Here is a 9,259-nt window from a genome sequence, read left to right on the forward strand (position 1 = left end):
GCATGCTAGAACTTCTAAACAAAGAAGTGCTTTTTGACAGTATCTGACCCATTTACTACGTCACCTGCAAATCCTTGTTGGGTACCAGGTGGGCTTCTTGGCCAGAGCTGTACTGCGTGAGTTGTTTCTGCAGCGTCTTCCAACTAACGTGCGAAGGGGTATCTTTCCGACTCCTTATGCACTGGACGTTGGTCTCCTCCTTAGTACTCTCACCTCCTTTTGACAAGGCAGCTCCCCTTGTCGTGGTTTGCTTCATTGGAGGCAGGAACTGTAAGTTCTATGGTGCAAATAACATCTTTGTGGAATCATCCCAGGGAGGCCGCTACGAGCGCTTGGAGGCCGCATGTGAAGCGTTCCGGTTAGTGTGCTGGTCAGTGTAGCTTCCCGCGTGCTGACGATGTTCTGCTGATTAAAGTGTGTCGGATGCTGTCATAGTAGCGTCTTTGTCGTTCGCAAAAAGACGTGTATACACGGAAGAGGGGGCTGGGAGGGGACTCGGGTCACGGCTTGAAGCTTGTAAGCGGGCCTTGTGTTTTGGATCCACAGACTTCAGCAGGAGCTTCTGCGTCTTCCGGGGCCTCAGACGACAAAGATGTTGTGGCGTCACCTGTCGAAGCAGTCACGATGGAACAGGAGGTGGTCAGCGTTTCACCTCGGTGTGGTGACAATTAGTATGGGGGGTACGACGACCTTAGCTGCCACTTCAAAGAACACAATACCGTTGAAAGTTTGTTAAGCCCCGCTGCCATCTTACCCACGTAGTCGCAGTCGCTTGGCTCCACGAGCGGCAAGTCGTTCTTAGTATGAGCACCACCGTCTAATCAATGCCTCTGTGAACTCATACTTCACTCTGACGCACTTCTACTACACTCACTGCGCTGTAATTTCGCGCTGTACCTTGGAAGGTCGTGTTCGTATAGTTCGGATCACCAGTAACTGTAGCACTCTAAACCATGGTTCAGGTATACGCGGAGTGGTTTAATCACACTTTATCTACTTTTGAGCTACCTATTGTGCCTTTTAAGCAGAACCCTACTACCAGCTCTCAAGGCCTCAGCACTTGTGCACCACGAAGTCTTCCCTGCTTGTGCATTTCCATTTCGACAAGGAAAAGAAGAGCGGCGACGACGGAACCGGCAGAAGGCCCACCTTTGACGCCATCATGAACGAAGAAAAATGCATAGAGGAACCATCGAAGTGGCCCTGCGCGCCCCAGGATGTCATCAAATTGCCTGAATCGAAACGACGCCAGGATGCCACCCTTGTTGGTGGGTGCAAAAGTAGAGAGGCCGCCCCTAGGTGAAGCGAATGTCTTGACGTCGCCAATCTGATGGACATTTAGGAAGTAAACTTTATGAACAGATATATTCACTCACAAATGGCCGGAGAAAATTAGTCTGAGTAAAACCGTATGATGCGTTTGTCTATTTAGTAGAGATTGCTGATGTTTCATTTCAATAATTTACCAGTAATTACAGGTCATTGGATAAATGGTGCATGGTCATCGTTGGAGCTCGCTTTAGTGACGACTTCACTTGAATGATTTCATTCAATCAGGAAGCTTGTAAAATCAAGATAGAAATGCTGAGGTGCCCCTAACGGTGCTCAGCCCATAGCTCGCCACCACCATCTATGATCACGTGAGAAGTGGTGTGAGACGCTTCCAGAATTAGAAGCTGCTTTGACAGTTATTACGTGGACATAAACGGGGGCAGCAAGGTTTGGGCTGGGCGGAACCCAGACGCGGCAACATTACTACAAGCGCCTTTAAATATTGATAGCCCCTATCTCATACTTACAACCATAGAATAGACTTCATGCTCAGACGCGGAGAGCGAATCCAATGATTGTGTAAACAGGCCGAGGTTGAGGAGTAATGAGTGCCATCTGTCGCATACGTATTAAAATAACGGAAATAGCCACTCCCACCCCTAGAGCTCCATCTGGTGGCAGGAGAGATTTTATACCCAAAGCCAAATCCTTTGTTCCGTACATGGGCACGGCGCGAAGCCTTGACCAAATAAAGCCATGACTTTAGCAGAGTGAGGTGTGAGCTTCTTGGTGTTGTATGAGTAAAATTCCCTAGTACAGTTACTTTGACGAAAAAAGCTATAATGGAGGACGCACGTTAAGAAGCTTACAGTGAGTGATTGCACGAGAGATCGACACGGGTCCAAAAGTTGATATTTTAGATTTCATTGAGTATTTTATATTTCGTGCACCTCTCACCAGGTAGCCCGAAAGTTAACTTCGTTTTATGATTAACGGCATAACTTACGAGAAAAAAATATCAAACTTCACCAACACGGAGGCACCAATTTCGTCACCTGTCAATTTCGAAAATTGCAGATGCTATAAAAAGACAAATATTTTTGTTTCAAGGAAGATATTTTTTACCTGAAATGTATGTCTAATGGAGAATGAATTCATACGGTTTCAAGTTTGCAGTCCTTAAGAAAATAGCGTTTAAAAATGTATAATTTTGCGACAGTTTAAAATAAGTTACGTTTTCCCCCTTTTTTTTCTCCGAAAGTAATGCAAGCAGCGTTTTCAAACTTGACCCGTTTTAAGGATATAGTCTGTTCATTAGTTACATAAATGATTGTGCGAATGCAAAACTGAAGTATAGTATGTTAAAATGAATTTCACAATGTTTTGTCGATACAATTACGGGAGGCGTAATCTTTGTCCCTACTTTGAACCATATGATCTAAAGCATTGCCTCCGAGATGGGGCGCACAGCAATTCATCTGTAGAGCAGACGACGGATGACAACTTGCCCTAAAGCGTGTTCTTCAGTCTAATGCGGCAGTCTTCGTGCCCCAAATGATAAAAATTTGTTATGAATCGTTTATGAACTCATTCAACATTCAATTCTCTTACCCAACGTGTTGCAAACACATGGCCGTCACAGCAGCTCCATCTGTGTGTCAGTATTTGAGAGGCACCACATATTAGAAGTCTCAGTGCTCTACGTATAAGAGTGAATTCAGATACTGTAGAATATCGTGTTCAGAATAGTTACTCCTATCTGCCAAAACAGCCTTTCTTCAGCAAATGCGATCACTTTTACTCGCGTTTGAAGCTCATTGCCGCTTTTCCGTTTCGATTTCTAGATTTCTCAAGTTGTCAGCGCATTCTCGAAAAGCTCTGATTTGTACCACGAATATTGTCGATAAAAACAAAATAATGCAACATGTTTTTCTATATTACTGTATAAGGCTGTCGGTTGTCTATTTACGAGATTTTAAGAAAAATCGAAGGTGGGGTTTTTTTATTGTTCAAATTTCAGTGGAGTACACTTTTGCCAATATGGGAACTTTGAGGCAATATATAATAATTTACATTTGCCCTCCGGCAGCAATATTTTATGTAACTAACGAACAGACTTTATCCTTAAAACGGGTCAAGTTTGAAAACGCTGCTTGCATTACTTTCGGAGAAAAAAAAAGGGGGGAATACGTAACTTATTTTAAACTGTCGCAAAATTAGACATATTTAAAAGCTATTTTCTTTAAGGTCTGCAAACATGAAACCGTATGAATTTATTCTTCATTAGACATACATTTCAGGTAAAAAGTATCTTCCTTGAAAAAAAAAATATATTTGTCTTTTTATAGCATCTGCAATTTCCGAAAATGACAGGTGACGAAATTGGTGCCTTCGAGTTGGTGAAGTTTGATACTTTTTTCGCGTAAGTTATGCCGTTAATCATAAAACGAAGTTGACTTTCGAGCTACCTGGTGAGAAGTGCACGAAACATAAAACACTTAATGAAATCTAAAATATCAACTTTTGGACCCGTGTCGATTTCTCGTGGATCATCCCAGTACAAGTGCAAATTGACGAAGAGTGCGAAATTCAGGTTATAGTTTGCGTCTTACGTGCCCAATTCCTCCGATGTGTTTTCCTAAACTTCTTCGTCCCAGTAACTGTGGCACAGTATTTAAATAACTAATACCGTGACTAAGCCGTAATATCTTCCCGCGACAAAGCGTTAGACAGCATGCTTGAAGAACAACGCATCGCTCAAATCTGGAACGAAATCGTTGCTGAAGCTTTACAGGAAAAAAATTGGCAGATCCCGCGCACTATAAAAATCGACAGGATGCCAAGCTTGCGCAGGGAAGTTGACTTCGGGTAGGTGTGACCAGAAGCTGTACCGCTGAAATGAAGGTCTTGTGCTTCCGACGATGGTATAATAGCCCGGGTTAGTGCTCCGTAGACTAACTTCAGTGGGCGGCGCTTAATTACAATAACACTTACACGACGTCAAGCCTGTATCATCATAGAATTACATATGTAATGTATATAAAATAAATGGGCAGCATTGAACCCAAAACTCACGTATAAGCAGCCTTACGCACGCATATAAAATATTTTTCAAACGTTGTTCTGCGACCTGGCTCTGCTGTGTGGTAAGATTGTCGATTACTATGCGCAGAACGCTTGGGCTCGATACCTGCTGGGACCTTAACATTTATTATTTGCGTACACCCGGTCAACGCTGCGTAGGTTTTGTTTTTTTTTCTTGACGCTCTCGCGTTTAAATTGCCAATATACGTTCTTTCCGTTCATGGATAGATATCAACTGCCAAACACCTGTGGCTCATACCCGTACGGCAGCCTATGTAATACAGCTACGTGCCACACGCGTCTGGCTGAAAGGGTGCGGCGTCGTACGCGATGCGACTTTCTCATTATTTATGTCTTCTTCACACTGTAATATTCACCGTAGCGTCTTACCCTGCCATACAAATTTTGGTTTACTCCAAGTGTAGGAGTCATCATGAGAGCACCCAGACGCAGACGGATAAATAGATAGATAGAAGGATAGATAGATAGATAGATAAATGAATAGATACTTTAGGTGTTTCCAGTACGCAGAGAAATGATTCGCATAAAAACTTGATTAGGCAGTGTTCGGTGGCCAAGTTAGTCCGTAAACACTGGTTGCCTAAATACCCATCTGGCTGTTTGACGGATCAAGAAAAGGTCTTCGTTCCGTCGAAAACCCATTGAAATGGTATTTCTTTTGAACAGGTTTTAAGTTTGTGGGCGTTTTTTGAGCGCTTTTGTTCGCAGTAACATGAAAAGTAACATGAAGCCACGCAGTCCCATCTCACGGTACTGGCAGTAGCGGTAGGTGTGCCCGGCTTCGCCGCAGTGGTAGCATAGTGGGCGGTGGTTCGGGGTGCGCCAAACGTCAGTTTTCCTCGGCGAGCGCTGGATTACTGGCGAGCGGGAAGGCGTCGGGGGTGGCGGCGGTGGCTGGCGACGAAACTGCGGAGACGTTGGGTCCTGGTGTTGGCGAGGAGCGGCGACAGGTCGTCGTGCAGTAGCGGCGTAGGTCATCGCCTCCGGTTGGGGCTGTGGCCGTTCAGGAACGCTCAGTGAGCGCTGTAGTTCCTCGCGGACTACGTCTTCGAGAGAGGCGACTTGGGGCTGAGACGATGGCAACATGCGGCGCAGTTCTTCACGAACAATAGCGCGTATGGTCTCGCGCAGGTCGTCGGGGCAGAGTCCTCGGACTTCTGCGACGTCTGGCGACATGCGCCGATCGTATTGGCCATGGTCCGCATTTCAAGAGTCTTCTCGATGGTGGTAGCCTCGGAGAGGAACTCTTGTACCGTCTTTGGCGGGTTTCTGATCAGTCCGGCGAAGAGCTCCTGCTTCACTCCTCGCATAAGCAGGCGAACCTTCTTGTCCTCAGACATGTCGGCGTCGGCGTGGCGGAAAAGTCGCGTCATCTCCTCCGTGAAGATCGTTACGTTTTCGTTGGGGAGCTGCACCCGAGTTTCAAGCAGTGATGCGGCTCTTTCCTTCCGCACGACGCTTGCAAAGGTGCGCAGGAAAGCAACGCGGAAGTCGTCCCAGGTTCGAAGCGTTGACTCGCGGTTCTCGAACCAAGTCCTTGCGGCGTCTTCCAGGTAAAAATACACATGACGCAGCTTGTCGTCCGGGTCCCACTTATTGAGGGCTGCGACGCGGTCGTAAATGTCAAGCCAGCTTTCCGGGTCTTCGTAGGTCGATCCGCGGAAGGTAGGCGGCTCTTTGGGCTGGTTGACGACCACGGTTGCCGAAGACCTTGCTTCCGTCATCGTGGATGCCGGCTTCGTAGCAGCCTTTGTTTTCTTGTCCTTGTCGGGGAGCGGCAGGTATTCGGGCGGTAGTCCTTGTTGTCTTCGGCTCACTCGAACGACCGGGTCGGCGTCGTCCTCTTGGCGGCTTGGGCTTGGCTCACGGCTGGACGGGGGCGTACGGTACATGGACCGAGAAGCACCTCCACCAGATGTCACGAGGTTGTGATACACGCAGCACTTGAGAGGAAGCACGCAGGAGTCAGGGCGGTGTCAGGTGAACTGTTTATTGGGCGAACTTGTGCCCAGCAAAACAGGGCCAAACACAACTCACAGCAACAGCGGCGTGAACAGTCGTCGGCCGACGGAAAAAAAAAAAGACCCCCAGTGGCGCACTGCGCCGGCTTTTTATACACGCGTCGTAACGCGTTCCAGAGTGGCATACAAGATAAACGCGGCCTGCGTTGCGCACGTGTCAGTCTTTTATACACGCGTCATAACGCGTTCCAGAGTGGCATACAAGATAAACGCGGCCTGCGTTGCGCTTAACAGAAAGTGATAGCGGCTTCCTTCGTAAACCAAAAGAACCGCACGTTTCAGTCTTTTATACACGCGTCATAACGCGTTCCAGAGTGGCATACAAGATAAACGCGGCCTGCGTTGCGCTTAACAGAAAGTGATAGCGGCTTTCTTCGTAAACCAAAAGAACCGCACGTGTCAATATAGACAACAGACCAAGGAGACAGGGCGCCCCATCGCCTTTGTCTGTGCTTGTCTGATATTCGCAAAGAGCTTTAGAGCTTTGTTACGCCAACTCTAGTCAAACAAGAAGTTAAACTGCAAGACGGAGTACACTGAAGTTTTGTTTTCCTTATCGCTCATGCACATTCGAGAAGCTTGTCACTGAAGTCAACTTTGAACAGTACAGAGAGATATAAAGAGACGTGTACGTATAATGTTATTGTTAAATATTGACGTATACGATGATTTAGTTTCCGTTTAATTGATGGTTTAACAATATTTGAAGCTGCGATCATAGTATGTGAGAAAAAAAGAATGCTACGTAAAAGCTCATTCATTCGGTACTCCCGGGTCCGTAAAAAATGTCCGTATTAACCGAGTTCTGAAGAACACCAACAATTGTTTATTGCGTCAATGCAAGTTCATTTTCTTTATGAATACGCACCTATGGTTCTTATTTTTATAGGAGCAGCCTAAGTACCACAATTTGCGTCATTTTCAGACTTATTTCAGAGAACGATTGCGGCACATAATCACTAGCGTAATCACTGCGTAATCACTAGCGTAATCACTGAGTCACCTCTAGTTGCCAACACCACCACGTGCACTTAACTAAACTTTATTTCGCCGGTACACGAAAGAAGTTTGCCGTGCCGTTAGAGCTTTGGTAGACAACAACGTGGTTATTGTAGATGGCGGCCACGCCTTTTCTAATACTTACAGCAAAGAGGCTTCACAAGCGCGGGAAAACGCTAAATTGCATGCTGCGTGCTGGCTTTCTGGTGGTTCGTTCGGTTCACAGTGATGACGTTGGCGGGGCGGACGGTGCTGCATCGTTTCGGTTGTCCGAGAGCGTCATTGATGCTCTTTTGCACCGCACGTAAGCGGAACTTGACGCTCGGTGCGCTTCATCTGAATTAACCGGATTGTGGCCAATTATGGGCGAATTGATGAGATTTTGGTTGCAATAAACAATATAAGTGCTGGCTGGGACCGGGGAACACGTTAGAATAATCAGGTTTTCCGCACCAACAACAGCTGAATCATTGAGCTTTTACTGCCTTCGCTTTCTTTATTCAGGACATTATTCCGCATTTTCACTGTTGTCGAGAGGGAAAAGTATTGTTTATGAAATGGTAGCATTTAATTTCAGCTTAGAAGGTTACTTTTCGAGCTAGGCAGAGAAGTATCCAGAGAAGATAAAGTATAGGATTCTGGTACGACACGAACCGCAGAAAAACAAAGTGAGACAAAAAAAAGAATAAGATTGATCTGTAGCCGTACCTAAGTACAGAATGCAGAAAAGCCATTATAAAAAGCACCGTCAGTATTCGCGATACAAAAAAAGTTTTGCGTCAACTTCGAAATATATATGCAGTTCAATCACTCGAAAGCACAAAGAAAGCCTCAGTGAGCGTACTTCACCCCAGTAAAGACTCACGCGAGCGGTGCGGAGGGCAGGTACCTTGAACACGTCGGAACAACCCTGGCCTGTGCCACGTTGACTGTAAGCTGCACGCCGGCAGCGAGGTTGGTGACGCGTCCGTTGATTTCACTGTCAAGCTGCAGGGCCTTCGTGGGCCGGTGCTTTCACAGCTCTGCACAAGCAGCTTGTCAATGCGCAGGTCTCCCGACAGGGTGAGCAGGCTGCCGCTGAGCGACGCGCCCAAGTATCCGCGCCGTTGCAGCGACGGCAACCCGAGCACTCGCAAGTCGTGCGCGCAGTAGCCAGGGAAGCGCCGGTTCTGTCCCTACCCGTGGCAAGTTATCGTTTCATTCACTTTTCTCTCCTCACATTTACATTACAAGTAATTCACGTAATATTCCTTACACTTTTCTTGACATGACTCTCTGTTAAATCTCAGTATTTTTGTGTCTAATAGAGAAAACGAGCTCTCAAATGTACTCTTCTTTGATTGATACCGTACATAGAGCATTCATACCGTGCATCGGCTTCAAAAATATACCGTTTTCTGTCCGTCCGTCAGTCTGTGTGGTCGTTCGTCTGAAGCCCCTATAATTAGAGGGGCTTTACGTCCGTCCGTATGTCTGTGCGTTCATCCGTCCATACGTCCGTCCGTCCATGCGTTCGTGCCTCTGTTTGTCCGTCCATCACTTTGTAAATATTAAGGTGTAGTCGGCGATGGCCTGTGCCCATTGAGACGGGGTCGGTCAGATTAGAACGCGATGCGCGCGTCTGATTGGCGACGCTGAGCACAGCGACGCTACGCGAAAAAAGCGCGAGTGCTGTTAAATGCGACGCGAGGCACCACCAACGCAACCAGCGTCTTTTGGCACAACCTGGCGGCCACCTGGAACCATCGTACTAACTTAATAAACAATTCATATTCCTACAAGGAGCTTCGATCCCCATAATGAGAATTCTGTTCATGAATCAGCTCTTGATGTTGTGTAAAATTACAAGGCTTAGCTTTTAT

General features: G+C 46.6%; 1 long non-coding RNA gene across 2 annotated transcripts in view; it reads right to left on the minus strand.

Moving 5' to 3' along the window:
- The window catches only part of LOC119176911 (uncharacterized), a 92,207-nt gene extending 83,805 nt beyond the window's left edge, over nucleotides 1-8,402 (minus strand). The window contains exon 1 of one of the 2 annotated variants that reach the window (XR_005110521.2): nucleotides 8,287-8,402. This is a non-coding gene — a long non-coding RNA (uncharacterized LOC119176911). Of the gene's footprint in view, nucleotides 1-8,262 lie in introns of both variants that reach the window. The other variant, XR_012887036.1, reaches the window with a different exon arrangement.
- Nucleotides 8,403-9,259: the final 857 nt, after the last annotated feature.

Source organism: Rhipicephalus microplus, chromosome X (assembly GCF_043290135.1).
Source record: "Rhipicephalus microplus isolate Deutch F79 chromosome X, USDA_Rmic, whole genome shotgun sequence".
Lineage (NCBI taxonomy): Eukaryota > Metazoa > Arthropoda > Arachnida > Ixodida > Ixodidae > Rhipicephalus > Rhipicephalus microplus.